Source organism: Coffea eugenioides, chromosome 5 (assembly GCF_003713205.1).
Source record: "Coffea eugenioides isolate CCC68of chromosome 5, Ceug_1.0, whole genome shotgun sequence".
Taxonomy (NCBI): Eukaryota; Viridiplantae; Streptophyta; class Magnoliopsida; order Gentianales; family Rubiaceae; genus Coffea; species Coffea eugenioides.
Window position 1 is genome coordinate 41,165,425 of NC_040039.1, and position 18,262 is coordinate 41,183,686.

Genomic DNA, 18,262 nt, shown 5'->3' on the forward strand with positions numbered 1-18,262 from the left:
GAGGATGGGGGAAAATTCTGGGACGCTCCTGGCTTAGAGCAGAAATGATCTAAAGTACTGAGGTCTCATTGTGGTTAAACTATTCTAATTTATATACGTCTTCTCAGACTTAGAAAAATCCAAATAGCTGGTGAGTGATTAAGACAAGTCAACAGATGTACCATATTGTTTATGATTGTTTGGCTTAAATAACAAATGTTGATTGTTTACGAGGTGGCGGCTTTCAGTGGACACACAAATAGAAAAAATTTACTTTAGTTTAAGGATTGATATACGCAATTATAAGACCTAAGAGGCAAGCTACACGTTCATACTTTCGCAAATCATTAATGTACAACTTATGTGCGTAGAAAACCCAACTAGTCAACTCATTTAGCCATGTAGTTGGGACGCGGGGTGGAGCGATTGTCATGTACATTCGCAAATCATTAATGTACAACTTATGTGCATAGAAAACCCAACTAGTCAACTCATTTATCCATGTAGTTGGACAAGGTGCAACCGTTTGTACCAATTGTGTGTATTTTACACTGCGCGTAACATCGGTAGCACACGGTGTAACTTTCTTTATACATAGCGTAATTTTAGAACACTTTTTTGTGGAACCCACACATGGTGTGAAAATCGAGTTATCACATGTGATCTGAGCCGCATAAATTTTTGGGCTAAAATCACAGCCGTGAACTCGCAGGAACTGACAACCGTTCCTGCCCCATTTGCCATGTAGTTGTAGTCACCATCAAAGTGATGTATTGTGTCAGTTACTTTTTATTTTATCAGTCATCAACTGCATTATGTATTGACTTTCTAGCGAAAAACAATTTTTTTTTTTTGGAAAAATAAAGCAATTGCTAGGATCAAAAGTAGGGTAAACTTTTAACAACCCTATTTTGTGATTTCATCTGTTGCCACATAATCTCTAACATTTCAAGATATCCATTCAACTTCATATGATTTCATACAAACGGGAAATTTAACGGAAAATGGGTTATGTAATGTTATTAATTGAAATACCAGTAATGCCTTTATTTAAATGTTAAATCAAATGACAACTTCACAAACAAGATTTGAAGTAAAATAATTTACTTCACAAATTTCAATCACCTTTTTATCTCACATATATCACATCACAAAAAGTGTTACAGTAATTATCTCAAATAAATCATCCAAAGAAACTCTTATCCAAACAAACTCTTAATCTCTTTGTACAAAATCACATGGGGATTACATGGATAAATGCAAAAAATCACCGAGAGTGGAGGGAGATAAAGTGAATATTTATGCAAATAATAGGAGGGTTAAGTGGATATTATGATTTCATCACATGCACTTTTAGAGCACGTGTGGTCTACTCGCCTTAACTGATTACCTTAATTGATTATGTATCACGTTCATTTTCCACTTTACATAAAATCACAAGGGCTTTTATGGCTATTTTGAAACTTTACATAAAACTACAAGGAGGTTATGCAAAACCATAGGGGGTCATAAGTAATTTATCCTAAAATCAAGACCTTGTTTGGATTGCAATTTTCAACCAAAAATTTTTACTTTTTCCGTGAATATATTTTTCAATCATCTCTTCAACTCATATACATTGAATCGCTACACTATATATATATACATATATATATATATATATATATACAAAAACCCCAAAAATAGCATCCAAACAAGTTCTAAACTTTCAAAAGTTTTGTACCTAAAAGTATAAAATTTCTTGGCCAGTGGGGGTACCAAAGATTTGCTCCACCCTTGTTGCTACATATTTTATTCATCCAATAAAAAAGAATCTATATATCTTATTTTAATTACCCATATTCTCTTTCCCAAGTGACATGTCTAATTAAAGAGAATTAACGAGTTGTTTAAATACTTGAGGAGTTTTACCCATATTTGTATATATCCAACTCTTTTATAATTAATTTTTCTTACTGTTTCTCTCTCTTCTAACAACTTTATCATTTTTTAATAAATTTCAATTATTTTTTCTTATAGTTCCTCTCTCTTCTAACAGTATCATTTTTTGATAAATTCATATGGATTAACTAGTCTTAAAAAAACTTTAACTATTACACCAATAGATTTACCAATGTTGTTGAAAACTGAATATCCGTTTATAAAGAAATTAAATCATTAGATCCTTTGTACTTAATTAAGTACAAAAATGTAGTTCTAGATTTATGGTCATTATAATAATTTTAATTATCTAAAAGAGTAGCTATAAAAAATATCTATCTATTTTTTTGACATACATTACAATATTTGATGAATACTATTTTGTTATAGTAAAAGTATGTAATGAAAATTTTAAAAATGAATTAATCTTATACATATTGATAGTGTATATATTATCACCATTAGATACATGACACAAAAATAAAATTTGAATTTAAAATTCAAATTCAAATGAGTTATAATTTATCCAATGGTGAAAATGTATACATTATTAGTGCAGAGAATATTAATCTTTTAAAGCTAGTATGATAGTTAAAGTTAAACATTTAGAATATGGGCCTGTTCTCAACTGATTTTGATTTTATAAAAGTTGCTTTTATAATTGAAAATTAGATTTTCTTAGAATAGCTGATGTGGTCTCACTTCCTATTATAAAAGCCATCGTTAATAAATGCATAGGTGTTCTCAGAAAAAGTTAAAAATTTGATTTTGCCAAAAAGATGACCATGTTACCCTTATATACTACATCAATGAATTGTTGTACTAATTAAATAGTTTTTGATGTAATTAATTACTTTTTTATGAAGATTAAATGATGGATGAGCAAAACAAGGGACACATAGATGAATTTGGTAATGAAATGAGAATAGGAACAAAACAGAAAGTCCATACAAAGTTATCTAATCTTGAGGTAATTTAGTAATTATGTTAAAATTTGAAGGTTAATTTGTAAATAGACTGCACTAATAAATGTATTTGCCTATAATTATTATTCCCATAAATGGATTAATGTTCTATACACTATCAATGTCAAGATTTTTTTTACACTAATAAGTATAAATATATGGCACATACACAAGATGTGAATTTAAAATTTGAATAGTGATAACGTGGTATTCATCTAAAGTTGCTTGTGTGAAAAAAATATTTACACTAATAATGTATAAAATTTAGGATTTTTTCCAACGGGTACCCATTGGACACTCGTTAATATATTTAAAGTTCACTTAACTTACCATATATATATACATACTAACAATTATTATTCTCACTTATACTTATATATTTTCTGTATTTAGTCTTATCTACCGTTACCTATATTTATTTATGTTTCCTAATTAATCTTACATTTTAAAAAATATGGCACCTAAAATATTAGATCACATAGTTCTTCGATTTGGTTAAATTTTCAGTCGTCAGCACCAGAAATCATATTCGATGGGGAAATCAACAGCGGTCATCAGTCGCCGCTTTTCTTTTCGGTCGTCAAAGTCCAGATGGATAATCTTTTGGCAAGTTCTTCAGTGTATGCTTGGCAAGTGATGAAAAAAAGTGCAATTATCCTTATTTTCTCGTGCAGACATTTAAAAAATAACTAAATAAAATTTTACACCTGCAATTTTAGTACTCAAATTTAGATTTTCTCAGTACTCAAAATTTAGTGTAAAGATTTAGTTAAAATTTAGATTTTCTTAGTACTCAAACTTTAATACTAAGAAAATTCAGTTATTTTGGATGACTTGAGATTTTCTTAGTACTCAAAATTTAGAAGTACAACTACACAAAAAGGTGAATAAATAACTCAGGCAACTAACAATCAGATTTGAAAAAAAAAAAAAAACTCAGATCAATACATGCAGCAGCACACAAACATATTTAAAAACAAAAAGCATTCATAAAAGTCAACAAACCACCAAAGCAAACAATAAAACAAAGGAAATACCAATCACAGCAAAGCATTGAAGAATTCTGAGCAAAGTCAGCTACCAAAACCAATAACAAAACCCCCCACAAAGCTAACAGCGGATACAAAGGCAGCGAAATCAGCAAACAAAGATAAACATAGAAAACCATACTCACCGATCAAAGAAACGCCAACAGACAAACGCGCTGCAATTCTTGAAGCAAAGAGCACCCACTTCAGTCACAAAACAAACCAAAAAATAAGTGGCCGATTCTATTGAATTTGAATCTCAATTGAAATCCAATTGCCAACTCTCTCTTTTAGTATAGGTAAGATTGATGATCTGATTTTCTAAGTTTCATTGAATCCAACTAAGTATTACAAGTAATTAGCTTGGCAAAATATTCATTGAGATTGAATTGCTAGGTGATTCTCTTGTGTGTTTTTCTGGTGCCAAATATGACAATTGCTGTTTTGTTAGGCAATTTTTTTTTTCTTTTTTTGGGTTCGGCAGTTCAGTTGTAAATGGTATCTATCCTGGTGTTTAGATAGACATAATTTTCTCGGGGACAATTTCAGAAACCTCCCATGATGTTTCTAATTATTTTACTGGCCTCTCTGTAGATTTCAAAAATTACACTAACTTCTCCTGAGGTTAATTATTTTGTAACATTTAGACCCAATTGATAATTAAAAAAATAATATTAGGAGAGAGAAGGTAAAATAATTCCATCATTGTCCCTCATCTACTACATTATTTGATTAATTTAATACCAACCTACACATTAAATTAAAACGATAAAATTTGCTATTTATCATTAGGGATTAAATCACATATAGTATCAAAAAATAGTATATTATGTTATATTTTTCGCTTAATACAAGATTAAATTACTCTTTTTAGTTATATACCCATTGTCAAACATGATCAACAACAAATAATCGAAAAATTTGTAACCAAAATATTATAGAAAACAAACTTTAACATCATAAATATTCTTGTCATGAATTTTATGGTATTAAAATTCGCTCTTTGTAATATTTTGAGTACAATTGATTATTTATTTTTGATCATGTTTGATGATGAGTTGATAACTGAAAATAGCAATTTAGATCTTAAATTAAACAAAATATATAATGATATACTATTTTGAATGCCATATGTGATTTAACCTTTGATGATAAATAGTAAATTCTAGTATTTTCTTTAATAGTTAGGTGAGTATTAGATTAATTAAACAATTTAGTAGATGGGGGGCAATTATGAAATCATATTATTTTCTCTCCCTTAATATCACTTTTTAATTATTGCTTGAACCCAAATGTTACACAATAATAAACCTCAAGGGAAGTTAGTATACATTTTAAAATTTAGAGGGAGGCTAGTGAAATCATCCCAATTTTCCGGTATGCTAACTCTTAAAACGTAGATGATGACTTCTTTGAGACTGCTGATCATCAGCATGCAGGCAAAATTCTGTTCTCTTCTCAAGGTTAAAGATATGGCCAAAGTTAACGTGGCACTTTAAGACCAAGGGTTTCGAGTCGGGTCACCTGTGACCGCCCTTTCTCGGCCATTCTTTGGGATATACCAGACTTTGAGATTTTATTTTAAAGTGGAAAAGCCTTTTGTCGTACTAGTAATGGAATGGAACACGTGCTTTGTACGTCATGATGTTTTTGTCATTTTTATTTTTTAAAGTTTAAATTAATTATTTTGACAGAATAAATGTAATTGAAACAAAAAAATTATCATTAATATTTAAAGTATTTAATATTCTTTTATGAATTTGGTTTGCTTTCACCAATACAAATTAAGCACAAGCAATAAGCCCTTCAGTATCCTATGAGCACTTTTATTTAGTATCACTGTCCATTAAATTTGGATGACCTTTTAAATTTTTCTTTTTTTTTTTAGTAGGGGAGGGGTGGAATTTTAAGAAGTACGAAGGGAGTAGCGAGATTAGAATCCAAAATCTCTATATTATGTGGCCAGACCAAAGCCTTCTCAATTAGATTTGGGCGATTTAAATGTTCTTTTCTTCGTCACTTGAGTTGAATTTTTCAAAATTTGATTAATTTCTTGTTCCTCAACGCCATTCCTTGGTTTTACTTTTAGTGATATTTTTTTTTCCATTTTCTACTGTTAATGATGGATTGAAGACGATCCATAGTGTTATTTGAGTTATGACACTATTTCAATTGTATTGAAATCTCATTGCCTAAGTTTTGATTGCAAAAATAGCATAACTTCGAGGAGAAATATTTTGATTTGGTGAAACCTATCAAAATTGAAATTATCAGGTACTACTCATTGATATCACTCATATAGGTATATTTGCTGCTCTAATTCAATTGGAAGTGGAATTGAAATTGTATCTTAAGAAAAAGTAGCTATGCCCTAGAGGATCCATATTAGCTCCACTAATATTCCTGTTCTGATGATAAAACTAAACACGACCTAAAAGAGCATGTTTAAAATTCTCTTTGTCGCAACTGCTACTACCACACGAACCATGGCAAAGAATCAAAAAATAGAATTGTATGTTTGTTCGACCATTGGATTTTAAAAAGCCCATTTGAAGTCCAGTTATACAGTAAAAAATTAATATGCCACACCAATTTTTTATGCATGAATGCCGAGATTTCTTTAATCTAGAGCCAATTGGGGTTGTCTTGTTGGAGGGTCTTACGCCAACTTTGTCCCTTCTGTTTCCGCTAATCCTTTTCTTAATTTGACTTATTAGATAAGAACAATTACAACCCAAGAACTGTTTATGATGATTTGATCCAGAGATGCATCAGTTAATTTACTTTGCCCGGATCTGTAGTTCTTATATCCCTGATCTGATTTAAATAAGAGGAAAACCAATGAACTTCTGACATTCCAAAGTACTTGAAAGAAATAAAGAACAGTTACCAATTGCCATTTGCTTATTGACTTGAAATGTAGTTCTTACGCTGACAGTTGGAAAGAGCCTACTCCATTAGATCAAACGATATTCAAATGGGAAATAAATTATTGCTCGTCATTGATCAGACAAGTTTACTTCATCCATCAATGGACTCGTTCTTGACAAGTTCCACATTCTAATTAGAGGTTTGTTCAATGCATTACTCAACTACAATTACCACTTACTGACATTAGGAATCTCCTTTTCTCGGATGACTGTACTGAAGTGACCTTTTTTAATTTTATCTTTTAGATTCATTGAATTGCATCTTTCGTATCAAAAATAGTTTTGGATCGGAAGTCCAGATTTAACACTCAACTCATGAAAATATCGAAATTACCCTTGTTTAAAAACTATAATGGTTGAAATGGTAAAAAAATATATAAACAAAACATGCATTACATTCTGATTCCATATGATTTTATGTTTTAACATATAACCCCCTTATGATTTAGTATTTTATCATATAACCCCTTTATGATTTTCAAAATATATACATAACCACTCATGATTAAAAAATAATTTTTAACTTTACATAGGTGTATTTTTGTTATTTTAGTTGACTCCGTTATGGAATGTAAATTTCGTCATTTAATATGTTAATTCAAATCATAAGAAAGTTATGTATAACTTTTGAAATCATAAGGGGATTGTGTGAAAAAGCGCTAAACCATAGAGGGGTAAAGTGTATTTAGCCCAATAAATTATTGCTCGTCATTGATCAAACAAGTTTACTTCATCCATCAATGGACTTGTTCTTGACAATTTCTACTTTCTAATTAGAGGCTTGCTCATACTCAACTACAATCACCAGTTACTGACATTAGGAACATCCTTTTCTCGGATGACTGTACTAAGTGACCTTTTTTTATTTTTTCTTTTAGATTCATTGAATTGCATCTTTCATACCAAAAATAGTTTTGGATTGGAAGTCCAGATTTAGCACTACTAAAGCAGCAACAAAATCTGCTCTGTAAAAGTATATGTCCTGGGACTATCGTTTGCACAATTTTTATGTCACTTTGATTGGAGCTCAGCAGTAAACTGAAACAGCAACAACTTGAAATTTTATGAAGACCCCATGACGGACACTTGATCTTCCTTACACTGAGAAGCTCTATTGTCAACTTTGTCTTCTTTCATGATAAATTGCATTGGAATTATACTAGCAAACAATCTGGAGCCATGCATTTTAGTGGGAGATTGATATTATACACAATGGTTCCGTGATATTTTTACTCTAGTGAGTTTTGATCTTATCCATCTGTGAATAAGGAATCAAACAAATTCAAATGTAGTATTTGTTAAGTATCTAGGCTCCGTGATATTTTTACTCTAGTGAGTTTCGATCTTCTCCATCTGTGAATAAGAAATCAAACAAATTCAAATGTACTACTTGTTAAGCATCTAACTCGCTTGTGCAAAACATAATTTGTAGTGATTTCAGACAGTTTTTAAAGTCATAGTATTCATAGACCATGGTGGATGACAAATTTCTCAGAGAGAAGAAGGGTGGTAAGGAGTGGGAATCAAGAGGAGATCCTGCTTTGGCCTGACTGTGACGCCAAATACCTCAGTCATGTCTAGTTGTTCTTGTTCTAAGTCACCAGGGAGCTTCCAATCGAAGTGGTAGAGCAGTTGAGCAAGAAGTAGCTCGATGTTAGGAAGAGCAAATGATATGCCAGGGCACATCCTTCTTCCTGCTCCAAATGGTATGTAATTAAAAGTTTTTCCCTTGAAATTGATTTCAGAATCAAGAAATCGCTCTGGAATGAATTTCTCAGGTTCAGTCCAATAGTCTGGATCTCGACCAATTGCCCAGGCATTGATAAAGACTCTGGTTTTGACCGGGATTTCATATCCCTGGATTTCACATTGTTCACTACATTCCCTTGGAAGTAACAGTGAAGCAGCAGGGTGCAATCTCATAGCTTCTTTAATAACTGCTTGCAAGTATTTCAATTCATGTAATTGCGACTCATCAACATTGCCCATTTCACCATAAAGTTGTCGTACTTCATTTTGGGATCTTTTTAGTAGTCTTGGGTTTTTAATCATTTCAGCCATTGCCCACGCCATAGTTGTTGACGACGTCTCCACGCCGGCAAAGTACATTTCCTAGACAGAATGAGTAACTTCAAGTTTAGTTGATGGAAATAGGAGAGTGAACCAGATTATAATGTAGCACTCATTGATATCATTCATATGGCTACATTTGGTGCTATATTTAAATTGGAAGTGGAATTGAAATGTATCCTAAGAAAAGTAGCTGTGTTCTATAGGATCGATATTAGCTCCACTACTATTCCTGGTCCTATTAAAAACTAAACACAACCTATAAGAAAATGTTTGATTTGAGTCTGCAGAGGTGAAAAAAGGACTCACTTACAAATATGACTGCCTTGATGTTATTGTCAGTAAGTGGAACTCCAAATTCCCCAGATTGTTGGATATTTAGAAGAACGTCAACTAGATCCTGCTTTGCTTCTCCATAACCAGGTGTTGATTCTGCTCTTTTGACTCTGTGCTCATTGAGAATGTTTTCAACTACTTCATCAATCTGTTTGTGTAGCCTCTCCAGTTTATGCCTAATTCGAGTAATTCTTTCGAGAATCTTGAAAGAAGGGTACATGTCCGTGATATTGAACCCTGACAGAAATATCGCAACATCGTCCATAAGTGACACGAACTCATCATGGTATTTGCTTCATTTACTAAAAGCAGCCCGATTAATGATGCTAAATGTCAGAGAAGACAACTTTGCTGTAAGATTGATAACTGATCCCTCTTGTGAAGAGATTGATTTGATCATATTCAAGACTTCATCTTCCCTTATTGATCGGAACATTTGGACACGCCTTGCACTCATGGTTCGAAGACTCGGCCGAGTCGTTACTGTCTCGGTCTTCGTCGATACGATACCGTGACGAAACGATGCCCAGATACTCAATTCACCGAAACGTCGCCGTGAAGGGTTGAAACGGCCGAGTCACACCGAATCATTCCGAGTCATCCCGAGTCAACTCGAATTTTTATTATTTTTACTAATTTTTAATTATTTTTGTTTATCATATTTTTTACAATTTTTAGAATATTAAATATTTCAAAAATTCGTGTCTCGCCGAGACCGCGACCGATATGCCTAGACCGATGTGAAACGGTCCAAATCGCGACCGCGACTTTGAACCATGCTTGCGCTTAGGAGCCTCCAACATGCAAATCTTGCGTAGTTGTCTCCAGTAATCACCATATGGAGAAAAGGTAATATCAGTATTCTTGTAGAAAAGTATGCCTACTAGAAAATATGGTTGTTATGACACAATTATAGTTGAAACTTCACCAAGCTGAAGATGCATCAAGGGTCCATATTTCTTGGCTAAGTCTGCCAGAATTCGATGAGTTAGTGAGCCCCTAAGCAGATGCAAGTTGCCGACAATTGGCAGTTTTCTCGGCCCTGGTGGCAGCTTCACAGGCTTGGATTTCTTTACAATTTTGACTGCCATCAAACCAAAGAGGAGAAATGCACCAAGGAAAAAGAGAATATCCATGAGGATTGGGTAAAAAAATTCTGGGACGGTCCTAGCATGGAAAGTTAGAAACTATGCCAAACCACTTACCCCAATTTATAGTCAGATAGCCAGTTGTTGTTATGATCTGTATGATGGCGCCATTGAAAATTTAGTACATTGAGCGCTGTTTCTATAAAACTTGTTTGATAACAGAATTTGCTTACTTATGAATTTATTGAAACTCACTTAATTTGTACATAAAATTTTGAGTGAAAGTTGTATCACTTACGGCAATATTTACAGAAATGTATTATCTCACACTCTTGCACATTTTTACGCATATATGCATACTCTCCCTCACACATTTTCACACATATACATGTATTCTCTTACATATGCGCGCTCTCATACACATACATATTCTCTCCCTCTTCTCTTCGCCCTCCCTTTCACACACACACACGTATACCAATTTCTCTACAACATACAATTTAAAACATAATCATTTTGTCAAACAAACAACACACATATATATATTTCTTCTCTCGAGCAGACACAATTTCACACTAAAACACATACTACCACGCACACACGCAAACACACTTTCTATATTAGCATATAATTTATTAGTATTAAGAAGAAATATTTAAGAAACTAATATAATATATAAATATAGTATACTATTACTGTTAAATTATGTAATACACATAGAATAAAATATTTTAATTCAGTGCTCGCATTTAGCTGATTATCAAATAGATTTGACTTTATGGATTCAACAAATTGAAACTCCCCGAAATTGGGCTTCAATTTTTGTATTTCAAACTTCAACTTTTAGTTGTATCAAATGCCCTCTTATTAATGTTACGTTATTTGGTTATTAATGAGAGGAAAGGTTGGTGGTAATATACATATACAGCAAACTAGACTACTAGACGGGAAGTTGTTGCAAAATCAAGAAGAGTGGTCACTTGTCATAAAAACTAGAGGAGAAGTTAGTGTAACTTACTCTAATACTTAATGTAAATTGCCGGGACTCCGAGACTATTCTCTGCCTTTTGTAAATTAGCTACAAGAATAAATGTATTAGCCTGTAATAATTGTTAAATTCATGTGGCAAATAAACTGCTGCTACCAGTGATAATTGAGTGTAGTTTATTAGATTACAAAATTTCTCAGGCTATATTGGATCACTTAGTTCTTCGATTTGGTTAAATTTTCAGTCGTCAGCACAGAAATCATATTCGGTGGAGAAATCGACATCAGTCATCAAAGTCCGGATGACAATCTTTTGGCAGGTTCTGTGTAGGCTACACCAGCGATGGAGGAAACTGCAATAAGGAGTGAAATGAGAGGTGATGTTCTTGTGTTTTTTCTGGTGCTGTATACGACAATTACTGTTTTGTGTGGCTTTTTTGTTTTGTTTTTTCTGTATTGGGTTCTGCAATCCAGCTGTAAAGGGGATCCATCCTGGTGTTTAGATAGACATGGGAGTGTGTTTGGCAGAAAACCAACAAAAAAAGGGTACGCTAAAATTGTGTGGCTCTGGGCTGAGTTCAACAAACATCGGACCACGGCGTACAATTATTACAATGAACAGCTAAAAGTATGAGAATTGAACATCTTACAGAATTTCCGTAGGCCAGTGCTTGTTGATAGGATGCATTTTAGTGGGTATTTTGGGCATTATTACACAATTAATTAACTAAATATTCTCCTTAATTGGGGTGGATTCTACTGATATTTTGTTTTGGGCGCTAATTGCAGGAATGGATGCTGAAAAGTGCTTAAATTCAACTTTTAGAAGATTCATCGCACGTGGGGCCCGCTTGAGAGATGAAGAAATCTAATTGTAATAGATTTTATTTTTTATTTTATTTTTATTGGAGGAAGTCTTGTTTTAATTGTGGGAAAAATCCCTTCCCGAAAATGTCGGACACAAACGGAGGGAAGTATTTAGACTTCCGTAGGGAGGCTTAGGTTAATTATTCCCTCTTACATTTTGCTTTGGAGTTTTTGTTTTTGAATTGAGGAGAGAGCCGCAGCTTTGTAGAGAGAAAGGCAGCAGGCAATAGCCACTTTTGTTGACTTTGGGATGTTTGTCAATTTTTGGCGCCGTTGCCGGGGACTGGCATCTGAATTATTTGCTTCTTTTTGAATTCAGTTTTTTTTATTTATTTAGTTTTTGTTATTTTATTTTTCTTGGTATTTTTGCTAGTTTATGCCCCGTTCCTCTCGCACAGGTGAATTGATATACGATCCTGAGGTTGAGAAGGCAGCGCGTAGGCGAAGACAAGAAACCAAGAGACGAAAAGAAGGGCACTTATCTTTTGCGAACGAGTCAGTAGAAAACGAATTTAGCATGGCCAACACCCAGACATTAAGGGAGCTGGCTACCCCAGACCTGACTCATCAGCCCTTGTGCATCACGTTCCCAACTCTGGCTGAAAATACCTCTTTCGAGTTGAAATCGGGGTTGATTCAGCTCCTGCCTTCATTCCATGGTCTTTCCGGCGAAGAACCCCACAAACATGTCAAGGAATTCGAAATAGTTTGCTCTAGCATGAAACCTCCTGGAGTCACTGGGGAGCAAATAAGACTGAGAGCCTTCCCCTTCTCTCTCAAGGATGCAGCGAAGGATTGGCTATACTACCTACCTGCATGTAGTATCACCACGTGGGCACAATTGAAAAAGAAATTCCTGGAGAAATTTTTCCCCGCATCCCGGGCTGCAAGTTTGAGGAAGGAGATTTGCAGCATCAAGCAGTACTCCGGGGAGTCATTGTATGATTTTTGGGAAAGGTTCAACAAGTTGTGCGCTAGATGTCCACAGCATCAGATTAGTGAACAACTGTTGATCCAATACTTCTATGAGGGACTCCAGTCAACTGACAGGAGTATTATTGACGCTGCGAGTGGAGGAGCCCTGGCGAACAAGACACCGAGGGAAGCATGGGACCTTATTGAAGTCATGGCAGAAAACTCTCAGCAGTTCGGTTTCCGTGAGAGCACTCCTACCCGTAGAGTCAATGAGGCAGAGACGTCATCCATCCATCAGCAACTGTCAGAGTTGACGTCTGCTGTCAGGCAATTGGCCATGAGAGACACACCGCGAGCAAAGGTGTGTGGAATCTGTACTAGCATGGACCACTGCACGGATACGTGCCCCATTTTGCAAGAGGACGGGGCGGAACAGGTAAACATGGCCGGAGGCGTGCCCGCGCCCCACAAGTAGTATGACCCGTATTCCAACACATACAACCCCGGTTGGAGAGACCATCCCAATCTCAGTTATGGGAACAGGCAACCAAATTCATTCTCGAATCGTCCACCAGGATTCCACCAGCCGTGGCAACCAAAATCTCAACCCTCATCCTCAAATTCAGGAAGCTCCTTGGAGGACCTAGTCAAAAGCCTGACCACGACTACTACTCAGCTTCATCAGGAGATCAGATCCTTGGCGGCAAATACCGCACAGCTCCAGCAGGACACCAAGGCGGACAAGAAGGACCAAGACGCTCGAATAAGCCAACTGGCAACTGCCATTAACCGCTTGGAGTCCCACGTTTATGGGAAACTGCCATCGCAACCCGAGGTGATCCCAAGAATGTAAGTGCCATGACGCTGAGGAGTGGCAAGGAGCTGGATGGGCCTAAAGTGAAAAATTCAAAAAGCAAAAGCGAGGAGGAGATAGAAAAGGAAATTGAGGAGGAAGGACGTGTTCGTGAGGAGCCTAAGGTAACCTCCACCTCTCCACTCACTATAGTTTCTCAGGTAGGAAGGATAGCTCGGGTACTCTGACTAAGCCCGAGTTCTTTTTCGTTTGGTGCATGGTCACTCGGACTAAGGTCAATTTGGGTGGCTGGTTTGCCCTCCAGCTCCGAACTGTGCTAAGTAAGAAAAATAAGCCATTAATCTTAGGCTCATTTATCACTCAGTTGGCTGTAAATCTTGGGGTTTTGGACTTAAATAACCATAATTTGCATTGTGCTTGTACTATGGAACCCCTCGATTTGGTTTGTTTGGAGAAAATGGGTCTTGTGCGACAGGTTAATGACGCTTTCCAGTTTGCTCCCCCGGGGCCAATCTCTGTTCCTCCGAAGCGCAGCGCTTCCAAATCCACTGCCCAGGAGGCTGGTGGTCCTTCCACGGATTACACCTGGACCATCCTCTTCGGCACCTCCCCCATCCTCCTCCGTCGATAGCCAGCTTGCGGCTCTTCGGTTCCAGATGCAGCACATGGACACGCGTATGGATCGGATGGAGGGCCAAATGGCCGGCATGGCCCAGAATTTAGCACAATACCTCCACCACGTGGGTTTCCGCCCACCGTGCCCTCCACGACCTTAGTTCACCTCTGCCCCCCGCCGTATTAAGGGAAGTGTTGTTGCCTTTATCGCTTTATTTTCCTCTTTATCCGCTTCCATTGAGGACACTGAAAGGTTTAGGTGTGGGGGAGGGTTAATTATGCATTAGTGGTGCTTTGAGCTGTTTTATGTGCATTTTCCTTGCCTTAGTAGTTTTTTTTTCTTTAAACTGTGATGAATACAATTGAGATGTGAGTATAAGCAGTAAGTTCATGCCATGGGGTGTTCTATTTTCCTTAATATTGAATTGATTGATGAATATGCTGGATTTGACATCAATTTGACCACTTGTGCGATTCTTGAGCCTAATTTTTCGTTTGTTGAGTGATTAGTGCACATGGTTTGTCATTCTAGAACTTGCTCGGTTATGCGTGTCAAGACCACATTTAAACGAGTTTAATGCATTGAAATGATAGGGCACCTAGGAATGAGCCACTTTTGGACCTTCTCAAAACCAGCCCTTGGATTATTTACTACAATTAGGGAGCCACATCGAGCCTTAACCCCTATTCGTTACTTGAGACCCCAGCTCTTAGCCGTGAAACCTCTTTTTAGACTTTCTTTTTGAACCTCGTGTGAAGAAGTGCTTTGATTTCATTATACAGACTTTTGGAGTATTATTCGAAGGGCATTACACCCATTTATGTATCAATTAAAAAAAAGAGAGAGAAAGAGAAAAGAAAAAAAAAAGAGGGATGTGAAAAGAAGACAAAGTGCAGGAAACCAGCAAGTAAAGTTGACTTTTAGGGCGCTGGTTGGGAGTATTGAAAAAAAGAGCAACAGGAAAAAAGGGAAAGAAGAAAACAAAAAAGGAAAGAAAACAAGAGGGGGAAGTAGATGAATGAAAAAGGAGAAAAGGCGAAGGGTGTGGCAAGTGCTGATTCACTTCACTTGTGTAATGGTTGAGATGTCTTTAAATTTCAAATGTGCAAGAATCTATGTAATGAACTTCTGGGCACTTTCTTTATACTTCGGCACCCTTTTGACTCCTTTTAATCCTACCTTCTCACCCTAGCCCCATTACAACCTTGCAAAGTCCCTTGATTGCTGCATTTAAATTCATGAGTAAGTGGTGGAGATATGATATATGAGCAAACTTATGGTAGTGTCATTCTATTGTGTTGATTTGAGAGCCATCTTATATACATTTCATATACACTTTGGAGTGAATGAGTGCACTTTGAACTGTGAGCATTGTTGATTTGGTATATTCTGATTTCGATGAGGTTATTGGGGAATTTGGGATGCCGTTCTTGGTATGAACTGCTGTGATTAGCTTCGTATCTTGATTGTACTTTTGAGTTAATTATGCTTGAGGGCAAGCATAGTTCAGGTATGGGGGAGATTGATAGGTTGCATTTTAGTGGGTATTTTGGGCATTATTGCATAATTAATTGACTAAATATTTTCGTTAATTGGGTGGATTCTACTGATATTTTGTTTTGGTGCTAATTGCAGGAATGGTTGCTGAAAAGCGCTTAAATTCAACTTTTAGAAGATTCATCGGAGTGGGGCCCGTTTGAGAAGCTGAAAAAACCTAATTGTAATAGATCTTATTTTAATATATTTCTAGGGAGTCTTGCTGCAATTTGGAGAAGTAACAATTTGTAATTTATCTCTGGCGCGGCTTAGGTTAGAGGGGAGTCTTCGTTTTTGTTTTTGAATGAGAGGAGAGAGCCGCAGCCTGAAGTGGAGAAAGGCAACGGACAGAAGCCATCATTGTTGACTTGTGAGAAACCAATTCTTCATGTTTTGACTTGACAACTTGAGAAATCAAGCAATTGAGAAACTTTCACTCTCGTGTATCTTGACTTCAATTGGAAAAAGGAAGAAAGCTTAAAGGAGCCGTCATTGTTGACTTTGCTCTTGGGCTGTCCTACCTTGTGCGAATCGAATTGGAGAACAAAAGCAATCTCTCGTATGTTTCCACTTAACAATCGAGAGCAATACAAATTTGAGCTTTCTCCTCCTGTGGTGGGCCGAAGCGGGATAATCGAAGTGCAAACCTTTCTCAGTTTTCCACGCGCGGTTTGTCCTCCATTAATGGAGGGCTAATTCTCTAATTCTAGTCAAGGGACAGCTGATGAATTGGTTCAATTAATGCTGTGAGATCTAAACCGTTTTTAATTATTTCCTCCGTTTATTGGTATTTATATGTTCTTTGCTTTTAACTGTTATAGCTCTTGTGTATGATTGATTAGTGCGCAATAATTAATTATTCATATAGGCTATTTTGCTAAATAGAGGTAATTGAATCCGTAATTGTTCGTTACCTCTATCCCAGTAGCAACTGGTATAATTGGGTTTATGTCAGGGGAATATATGATCTAGCTTAAATAAACCCTCGTAGCGTGTTTATTGGTTAGGATTGGGCCTTTCTAATTATTAATGCAATCTGGAAATTGAATCCTACGGTCGTACCTAGGGTTGTTTTTGGGTTAGAGAAATAGCTAACGGTCGTACCTTGGCTATCGATAAATTAAGGAAGGGTTGGTTGTTTAGCGCGTGCGAGACAACTAGAACCAATCTATTAGTAAATGTTGGAATTACCTTTGAATCAATGATCAGTGCATGAACCATTTCTGAAGTATACCCTTGGCTAGAGTTTCTCTCATTTATTTCTTTTAATTAATTATTTTCTGCAGTTAATTTGTTTAGTTGGCATTTGATACCAAAACCCCCCATTAATCTTGATTTGAAAAGAAACAAATATCTCTCCAGTCCCTGAGGAGACGACCCTGCTTACCACTATCTACTAGTTAGAGAACTCAGTTAAATAATTAATTCAGGTATATCGGATTAAGCAAACTCTTCGGGAACAGGGTGAATCAAGTAACCCATTGCACACCTAGAGTCCCTGCTCCAGTACTCGGATTGATTATTGACTGATTTAGGTGGTAGTTAGGTTTTATTTATTATTATTGCACAGGTTCGGCACCTGTCATCCGCCACCGATTGCGATCAAAACTCCCTATATGAGTTGGGTGGCCCTAAAAATTTAGGTAACTTTTTTATACAATATTAATATATAATATTTTTTTTATACTCGTAAATTAGATTATGCCACGTAACATGAATTTTAATTTAAATTCAAAATTATGCAAATGTGGAATACATCAAAAGTTACTAGTATAAAAAAATCAATATACTACCAAGGCATAAAAAATTAAAACTAAAAATTATTGCTAAAGATCTCTTCAAAAGTGTTGCAATTATACCTCTTTCCTCACATTTTTCTTGAATGTTACCTTGGAGGCCTTTTTACACAAGGTTGGCAACGAGGCAAGTACCCGCCTCGTGAGAAAAGTAACAGGGCATCCTGTGGCCCACTAAAATTAATTGATATACGCAAATAATATACATACACACATACATATATATATATATATATATATTTGAATTAATTATGAGTCATATTAGTTTCTAATTTTGTTTAAAACTTAAACACCCACTGCCCACTAAAGAAAAATAAGTATTTTTTTGAAAAAAAAAAAAAAAATGCTCTTGCCATTTTGCCTACTTCCTCTTTCTTTTGTTTCGGCCTCTCGTTTCGGTCTGAGCAGAATGCCT

The 18,262-nt window shown here is 35.7% G+C and overlaps 1 pseudogene; it reads right to left on the bottom strand.

Annotated features, from left to right (window-relative positions):
- Positions 1-8,313: 8,313 nt before the first annotated feature.
- On the bottom strand, positions 8,314-10,364 carry LOC113769963 (annotated as a pseudogene).
- Between the last annotated feature and the right edge of the window lie 7,898 nt (positions 10,365-18,262).